Genomic DNA, 9,082 nt, shown 5'->3' on the forward strand with positions numbered 1-9,082 from the left:
TTTTTTCCCAACCTTTCACCTTCAGCCTGTGTATGTCTTTTCCAATCAGATGTGTCTCCTGGAGGCAGCATATTGTTGGATTTGTTTTTTTAATCCATGTTACCAGCCTATGTCGCTTTATTGGAGAGGTTAAGCCATTAACGTTTAGAGTTACTATTGATATATGGTTTGTACTTCCAGCCATGTTTGATTATTTATCTTCTTTTTTTTTAATTTAATTTAGTTTGTTTCTCCATGGTTAGCTTTCCCCCCGCCCTCTGTTTTTATAGAGGCACTTCCCACTGATGGTTTTGGTTATTGTTTTTCATTTCTTCCTCGTGTAGTGTTTTGCTCAAGATGCTTTGCAATGCTGGTTTTCTGGCTGCAAATTCTTTTAGCTTTTGTTTATCATGAAAGATTTTTATTTCGTTGTCGTACCTGAAGCTTAATTTTGCTGGATACAGAATTCTTGGTTGGCATCCATTGTCTTTCAGTGTTTGAAATACATTGTTCCAGGATCTTCTCGCTTTCAGCGTCTGTGATGAAAAATCCATTGTTAACCTTATTGGTTTACCCCTGAATGTAATCTGCCTCCTTTCTCTTGTAGCTTTTAATATTTTCTCCTTTTAAAGAAACCTTATCATAGGCTCAAAAGTAGTTCATTTCTTAGGCTGTATTTCTGATCTATCACTACTGTATTAGTTATCCATGCTGTATAACAAATAACCCCAAAATTCAGTAAATGAAAACCACAAACATTTCTTACAGTCTCTGAGCTTGGGAATCTGGGTGTGGCTTAGCAGCATAGTCGGAGATATGTTGTATGGGGTTGTGGCCATCTGAGGACTCAAATGGGAAGCATCCACTCCCAAAATCATTGCTGTGACCATTGGCAAGTCTCATATCTGCTTCTGTGTTCACTCACATGGGCCTCTCCACAGAGCTGCCTTGTGCCATGATGCCTGTCCTTACCCAGGGCAAGAGAAAATATGTCACACAGAAGCACCAGTCCTTTCATGAGAACATTGGAAATGATGATTCATCTCTTCTGCTGGATCGAATTGTTTGAAAGGAAGTCACTAAATCCAGCTAGAGTGAACAACTCATTCCTGTTTTTCCAAGACTTTCCTGCTGTTAGTTCTAGAAGCCCCAAATCTTGAGAACCCCTAACTCTTGGGCAAACTTTAACTCAGTCTATATTCAAAGAGAGGGAATTATACAAGGATGTGAATAACAAAAGGTGGGAACCATTTGGGGCCACCTTGGAGGCTGTCTACCATGACCATCTTTTTATGATTTAGTTCTTTTCATTCTTAAAAAATCAAGGCCTGGGAGCCTTTGTGGTTCATATATCAGAATAAAAGCCTTTGTTTTTTAATGATATGATGGATCATGTTGAAGTGAACCGAATCAACATGTAAACCAACTTTAAAAACAGCATGTGCTGGGTGGAGAATGTGGCTCAGTGTTTGTGGGGCCCTGCGTTCAATTCTTAACAGTGGAAACAAAACAAAAAAACACAAGAACCTTTTTCAGGGGAGAGAACTAATGATATTTATTTACACACACACACACACACACACACACTCACATACACAGACACAATTTCTTTTTTTCTTAGTTGGTCATTATTTCAAAATAAGTACTGATGTTTTATACTAGTTGTCTTTTGCTTTGATTTCTAGAATTCCTAGCCAGATTTATAACCTATTTCTCTTTTGAAAAAAGAAGTTAATTGGTGTTGTTTTAATTAGAAAGGTATTACGCTTTATTATAGATGACTTGGGATCTACAAAGAGTAAAATTAGGTAAAAAAAGGAAAGCATCTGAACCCCTTTGCTTATTTCGAGGCCCTTTTTAATGTACTGGTGCTTTGTGTTTACACTACAGTACTGTACTATAAATTAATATCAGATCCTGCTTTCCCCATTAATATATTATCAGCGTTTTCTATCTTGTTAAAAATTCTTCACTTTTATATTTTTTGATTATTACCACCCACGTGACGTTTACTCAGTTTCCTGGAACTAGGGCAGTGAGTCGGATTAGAAATATTAAAGATATGAGAAGTTTAAGAAATACAGACAAGACACGGACATAAGTAAAAAGCGGAGGGCATGGTGGGATGGCCCAGCTCTGATGGAGACTGGATCTAACAACCAAATGGAGCCCACCCATTTTATTTAAATGGGTATGAACACCAGTGGGATTCAGAGTGAAGAACTTCCTGAGGAAAACAGAAAGAAGATGGCAAAGACAACTTGATTGGGGCTTAGCAGGTTATGCCCTATACCTCCTCTCCTTCCAGGCTGCTGCATTTGAACCTAGGGCTGTCTGAACCAACAGGTGGGGGTCAGCAGTCTTGAACTGGTGGGATTTCACCAAGAGTTCTCAGAATAGTAACGCCCCTGCCTTGAGATGGCCCATAATTCTTTCCAGCCTCTGACATTTGAAGATTACATTTTTTTTTTCAATTAAGAGGATATACTAAGCTGAACACAGTGGTGCATGCCTGTAATTCCAGCAGTTTGGGGTAGCTGAGGCAGGAGGATCTTAAGTTGGAGGCCAGCCTCAGCAATTCAGTGAGGTCCTAAGTAATGCAGCAAGACCCTGTCTCAAAATAAAAAGGGAAAGGGATATTGCTCTGTGGTAAAGTACCTTTGTGTTTAATACCTAGTACAAAAAAAAAAAAAAGAAGAAGATATACTGATTTCATGTATGTTTGCCTTTTGACTTGATGACTTGTGGAATTTTAATTATTTTGAATTTTAAACCTTATTTATTTATGGTGTTCAGGATTGAACTTAGGGGCACTTTACCACTGAGCCACATCCCCAGCCCTTTTTATTTTTTTTCATTATGAGACAGGTCTTGCTAAGTTGCTTAGTGTCTCACTAAATTGCAGAGGCTGGCTTTGAACTTGTGATCCTCCTGCCTCAGCCTCCCAAGTCGCTGGAATTACAGCATGTACCATCATGCCCAGCAAAAATATTTTAAACCTAGATTTGGAGTTTATCACTCATTTATTCCTTCAAGCAATAACCTGGGGTATACATTACACCTGGCACTGACAATAATATAGAAATGAGAAAAGGATTTGTTTACTTTTTATACATCATGGAACTTGGAGGCTATTGAGCTAGCAAAATGGGTGTCATTTCTATTATCCACCACTGTGGGCTTGGTTCCCCTCCCCTGTGCTCCACTAGTGCCTTCTGCCTGTGGCTATCTGACCTCTGACACCTCATGGAAATTATCCATTTGTACACAAGTTTCTTCCTCTACACTGGGCTCCTCAAGGGCAAGGAACATATCTTTGTTCAATCTTTAAAAAAGCAAACTAGAAAAAAAGAATTGATGAATTCCAACATGCTAGGGCCTCTGCTACATCCTGGTTAAGAAAGCCGAGCTTCCAGTCTGGTGGGGAGACAGATTTTAGACAAGCAAACATACAAACGGGGGTTGTACAATGGTGGTAAGTGCCATTGGGAAATGAAGGTGTTTTATAGAGAGAATAGCAGGAAAACCTAGTTTGAATGGGTTGATAAAGAAAGGCCTGGCTGAGAAAGGGTATTTGATCAGAAGGAAGGAAGGAAGAGGGGCGTGGAGGAGCTGGGTGAGGGTGTTCCAAGTCAAGAAATAGAGCATGCAAAGGCCCTGAGGTGGAAAAGGGCTTAGCACGTTCCAGGAACTAAAAGGAGGCAGGCACCAGTGATGGGGGGAGGAGCAGCATGATGGGCAGTGAAAACCACAGAGGTAGGTAAGAGCATCCTGCAGGACTTCGTAGGAAATGTCAAGGATTTTGAAATTTACCCTAAAGGCCATGGTGTGCCATGGTAAGGACTATAGGTAGAGATGAGACATTGCTTTAGTCTGGTTTCCCTCAGAAGAAGACCAAGTTGATTTGGGAGGTAGTATAAAAAAGCATCAACAGAGAAGTGAAGGATTGAGGCAAGTAAGGGAAGAAGTCTAATAAAGGATAATTCAAATTTCACTGTGGACAACTGGAACTTATGTCCTCTGGGGATCGCAGGGGGCCATTCTAGACTATGCCCCCAGATTATCCCACTTGAGGTATCCAAGAACTGGGGTATTTATTCACCTTATCATGCCAGCCATTGCTTGGGGTCTGTTGGAGGAAGAGGAAGTATCTGTGGGGTGATGAGTAGGCAAAGCAGCTACGTGACCAGAGAAAACTTTCTAGCAAAAAAAAAAAAATGTGGAATGGGCGTTGGAAGTCAGGTTGGTGAACCCTGAAGCCCTGGATGAGGACCGATGGGCAGGCAGATAGTTCACTTTATTTTTTTCAGTGAATAAACCAGAAGGACAAGAAAGTGGGAGACTAATTCAGAAACTGTTTCATAGAGGTGTTGGTGGTATAGAGCTTAGCATAGCTGCCTTTCAGAGAGTGTGCTGTGGTCCAGGTGATGATGGGGAAGACAGAGACCTGGACAAAATGGTGGCTGATGGAGATAGAGAGAAGAAGTGGATTTGGGGTTCATGTGGGTACGGCATTAATATCTTGATGCTGGTTTAGATGTAGGGCATGAGGAAGAAGGGAAATTCAAGAATCCTTTCTAGCTTGAATATCTGAGCAAGTGATGATACAATTTAGCAAAGTGGGAAAACTGGGAGAAGGTTGGGTTTGGGTCATGTATTATAAATGAAATCAGCTGGCATCCTTGTGTAACTTTTTCTTGCAGCACTGAGCTGGAACTGAGAAGGTGGCTCTTAGGTTTCATTCATAGGTGAAGGTTTGGCAGGTGTGTTTAACAGGGGACAGCAGGCAGGGGAGTTGAAAGCATTTGGAAGGGAGTGGAAAGTATGTCAACCAAGATCTAGGGACAGTGACGCAACAGGGGAGTTACCAGAAAAAGTAAGCTGGAAGAATAGGCATGTGTAGTCTGATTCACCTTGGTATCTGTGGCACGTAGTAAAAGCTAGGTGAATATTTGTACTTAAAGTGAGGCAATTTCTGACCCGTTGGGTGGGCCTTAGAGTGGTTGAGTTTCGTATATCTCCAGTTCTTTATTTCTTGGGTTCAGCACTCATTTTGAGTTAGTCTATTATATCTACATTCGGTTTTTTCCTTGTAGGAACCAGCAAATAAGAACTTCTCCTCTAGCTGGGTGCCATGGTGCAGGCCTGGAGTCCCAGCTACTCTGGGAAGTTGAGGCAGGAGGATCACAAATTCAAGATCAGCCTTGGCGACTTATCAAGATCCTGCCTCAAAATAAATAAAATGATCTGGGTTTGTAGCTTAAATGATTATAGCAAAATAAATAAAATGATCTATATTGTAAATTACTACTGAACTACAACCCCAACCCCTTTCTTGGGTTTGATTAATGTGTTAGGATGGTTCCCAGAACTCAGGGAAACACTTATGTCACAGTGGTCTACTTTATGCTTTGAATATAACCCTTGTTGCTTTGCCACTGCAACGTATCAGTGGCTCTCAGTTCAATCTCCAGTACCATAAAATAAATCAATCAAGAAAGAGAGAAAGAAAGAAAGAAAGAAAGGTATCTATGCTTCCTGTCTCTGGTGGTGTTTAAAAAAGATAGTTGCTCTTGACAAGTCCTGAATTCACTTGTGCTTGTGGGAATGGATATGGACTCTGGACTGATTTGGGGATATTTCATTCATCCATTGCTTCATTCATTTATGCAATCTATTTGATTAGCCCATGCTGTGAACCTACTACGTGTCTATCCTCAGGTTCTTGAGGTTTTGAGATAACAAAATGAATGGCCAAAAAAGTTTTGCTCATTAGGGAGCTACAAATAGTACGTGAGTTTCTGGACATGAACTTTTTGGCTCTCTGCCCTTCATATACAGTTATATTGAGACGAAAGGAGGGAAAAGCCTTTATTCTTTTGCCTGCTGTGTTGTTTTAAAATTTTATCAAAATGTACAATGCTCTGAAGGAGCCCAGTCAGAGAGGAAACTTTCTATGGTGTCTAAAAATGTACAGACCCATCTCTCTAGGAGCCGTGATGGGGTCACCAGTCATGCCCCATAAAGGGCGCAGTGCAGATTCTCACCCCTCTCACATTTTTAAAGCCATTGAAGGTTTTTATTATTATTTTTTAGGTTGGTTTTACCTACCTAAGGGTAACACCCACTGATGCTTCTTCAGAATTTGTGCAATCTTCCATGAGAGACATATCATTTCAGTAAATTGAATCAGCCATTTATTTTGTTTTTCTAAACTGTCAACCACTTTCTCTTCCAGGGGGAAAAAAAAAAAGGAGACAGAGAAAGAACTAAGCCTGACACAATGGCCCACAATCCGTAATCCCAGATACTCAGGAGGCTGGGGCAGAAGGATCACAAGTTCCAGGCTAGTCTCAGCAACTTAGTGAGACCCTGTCTTAAAATAAAATAAAATAAAAAGGGCTGGAATGTAGCTCAGTGGTAGAGCACTTGTCTACCATGTACGAGACCCTGTGTTCATTCCCCAGTACTTCAAAAATAAATGAATAAATAAATAAACAAAATAAAAGCAAAGGGAACCAGGCTTCCAGGGGTTCCATCATTAGTCCTTGTCACTGTGGCATTCAGCAGGTTGGGAGGGGCCAAATCTCAGAAGTGATTGCTGAGCACTGGCACATGGGGTGCAGAAGAGGTGCTCAGCAAATTCTTGTTTGGCTCATAGATTCTTACAAATCTCTTTAGTGCTGGGATTGTGCCTTGTGTCCTCAGCACCTAGTACATAGCCTCCTACCTCAGAGGTACTCAATGTAGACGTTTACTGCCTGAGCGCACATGCAGCGATTACTAGGAAAGGCTGAGCCTTTAAACTCAAAAGTGTGTCTTAGAGTTGACTCTGACTTCTCAAAAAAGAATAAACGATTTCCCCCTTGGAACTCACATTCAACCCATCATCCCTCCAGGGTGAGAGGTGTGTGGGTTTCCCCACCCACCAAACAATTCTCCAGCAGAGTCCAGCTGGGTGTCCTCTGGGTCAGCTCACTGCTGCCACTGTCTACCTGGAGACAATGGTGGATCCCATGGGTTCAGGGCTCAGTTCCACGAGATGCCCCCACGGCAGATGCCAACTGCAAGTAGTAGGTTGTCAACTATGCCTCTGACCATCTGACTTTAAATCAGGATCCTTACTATTCTTCCTTGGGTTTTTGTGTTGTTTTGCATTTTTTTTTTTTGGAAGTATTGGTGATCGAACCAGGACCTTGCACATATTAGGTAGGCATTGTGCAAGTCCTTTTTAAAAACAGGTTTTTTTATTTTGAGACAGGGTTCCACTAAGTTGCCTAGACTAGGCCTTGAGCTTTTAATCCTCTTGCTTCTGCCTTCCAAGTGGCTAAGATTACAGGCACCTTATCCAGCTCCTTCCTTTTTTTTTTTTTTATGTCGTAGGTGGCCACAATACCTTTATTTATTTACATGGTGTTGAGGATCAAATCCACTGCCTCACACATGCTAGAAAGCACTTTACTACTGAACTATAACCCCAACCCCTTTCTTGGGTTTGATTAATGTGTTAGGATGGTTCTCAGAACTCAGGGAAACACTTATGTCACAGTGGTCTACTTTATGCTTTGAATGTAGCCCTTGCTGCTCTGCCACTGCAACTTATTTTTAAGATGGACATGTTTCTTTCTCTTCCTCTCTCCCTGCTCCTCCCTAATCTTTCCCCCTCCTTAATCTGGGGGAAATAGTATTACCTTTCTTCCCCATCCTAGGCAGAGTTATCTGTCCCTGTGTACACACCCACCATAGGAACTAAGTCATCCAGACTTTGGGGATGATGACAGAACATCTCAGAAATGACTATCTATCTCTCAAATGAATAAGTGAATTACAACTCCAGACAGACAACCCGTGGAATGTAGCCTTTGAGACACCTCTTTAAAAGCTCCCTGTTCCTGCTGATGGGCAGAATCACAGCCTTTGGTATAGGAATTCCCGGTATTTCTCCTTTGCTAGCAAAGCAATAAACCTTTCTTTTCCTTTTTCTCAAAACCGTGTGTTCGTTATTGGATTGGACTGAGCTTTTGGCAACACTTACATACATTGGCTTATTTATAATATTGGATATTACAAAGGATATAGATGAACACCAGTTGGGAGATACATGGGGCAAGAGATGTGGGAAGGATGTAAAGCTTCAGTGCCTTCTCTAGGGCACCAGTCTTTCAGAAACCTCCATATGCTCAGCAATCTGGAATCTTGTCAAAATCTATTGTTTTAGGATTTATATAGAATTTAATCTCCTCTTCCTCTCCCCCTCCTCCCCAGAGGCTGATGGGTGAGGCTCATATTCTCCAGGTTCAGCCCTTATGGAGACTATCTAGGGGATTTTCCCTCTAGCTCTATTAGCATAAAGACAGGTGTGATCAGGAAGGAACTGTCATTTATAGCAAAAGACATTCCTATCACTCAGGGAATCCCAAGGGTTTTAGAAGCTCTGAGACAGGAACTGGGAGTAAACACCACATAGATTTCCTATTATACCACAATTCTCTCCTAGCTCTGATCAGCAATATGAAATACATACCTCTGCTTGTGTTTTGTGCCTTTTTGGTTGTGATGGGGAAAAAAGTTGGCAAGCAGACATGGCAATCTAACCTGCTCCTCTATCTCTATTCCCTCTCATGTGTAAAGTGCCACTTCAACCAAGTCGCTGAAGTAAAAGGCTTGGGTCTAGGAGTCACTCCTTGCCTTCACAGAAGAGTGCCAGGATCCAAAAGACAGAAGGTGGCTGCAAACAGAGTGAGGATTGGAAAGTCAGGGGCACAGTCCATGCCAAAGCTAAGACTATGAAGAAGCGCATCATCATAGGAGCCATTTGGAGAAGGCTCACTGTCACGGTCACGTGGGACTTGCTTTGTGTCTTGTCTCCTGTCGGGGGAGGGGTTCTACTCTCCACTCATCATGTCCCTTCTATTTTTGTAACATTCCTGGTTTTTCTATAACTGTTGTCGAAACCTTGGTCCTTATCCCTGATACCAATCCAATAACGAGGACATGGTTTTGAGAAAAAGGAAAAAGAAGGTTTATTGCTTTGCTAGCAAAGGAGAAACACATGTATATATGTACCAAAAGCCTCCTGTCCCAAAGGCTGTGATTCTGCCCA

General features: G+C 41.7%; 1 long non-coding RNA gene across 2 annotated transcripts in view; it reads left to right on the forward strand.

The window, feature by feature from the left end:
* Window positions 1–6,248, forward strand: part of LOC107148268 — a 15,165-nt gene extending 8,917 nt beyond the window's left edge. The window contains exon 4 of one of the 2 annotated variants that reach the window (XR_007349035.1): window positions 5,076–6,248. This is a non-coding gene — a long non-coding RNA (uncharacterized LOC107148268). The remainder of the gene's footprint in view (window positions 1–5,075) is intronic. The other variant, XR_007349034.1, reaches the window with a different exon arrangement.
* Window positions 6,249–9,082: the final 2,834 nt, after the last annotated feature.

This window comes from Marmota marmota, unplaced genomic scaffold (assembly GCF_001458135.2).
Source record: "Marmota marmota marmota unplaced genomic scaffold, marMar, whole genome shotgun sequence".
NCBI classification, from domain to species: domain Eukaryota; kingdom Metazoa; phylum Chordata; class Mammalia; order Rodentia; family Sciuridae; genus Marmota; species Marmota marmota.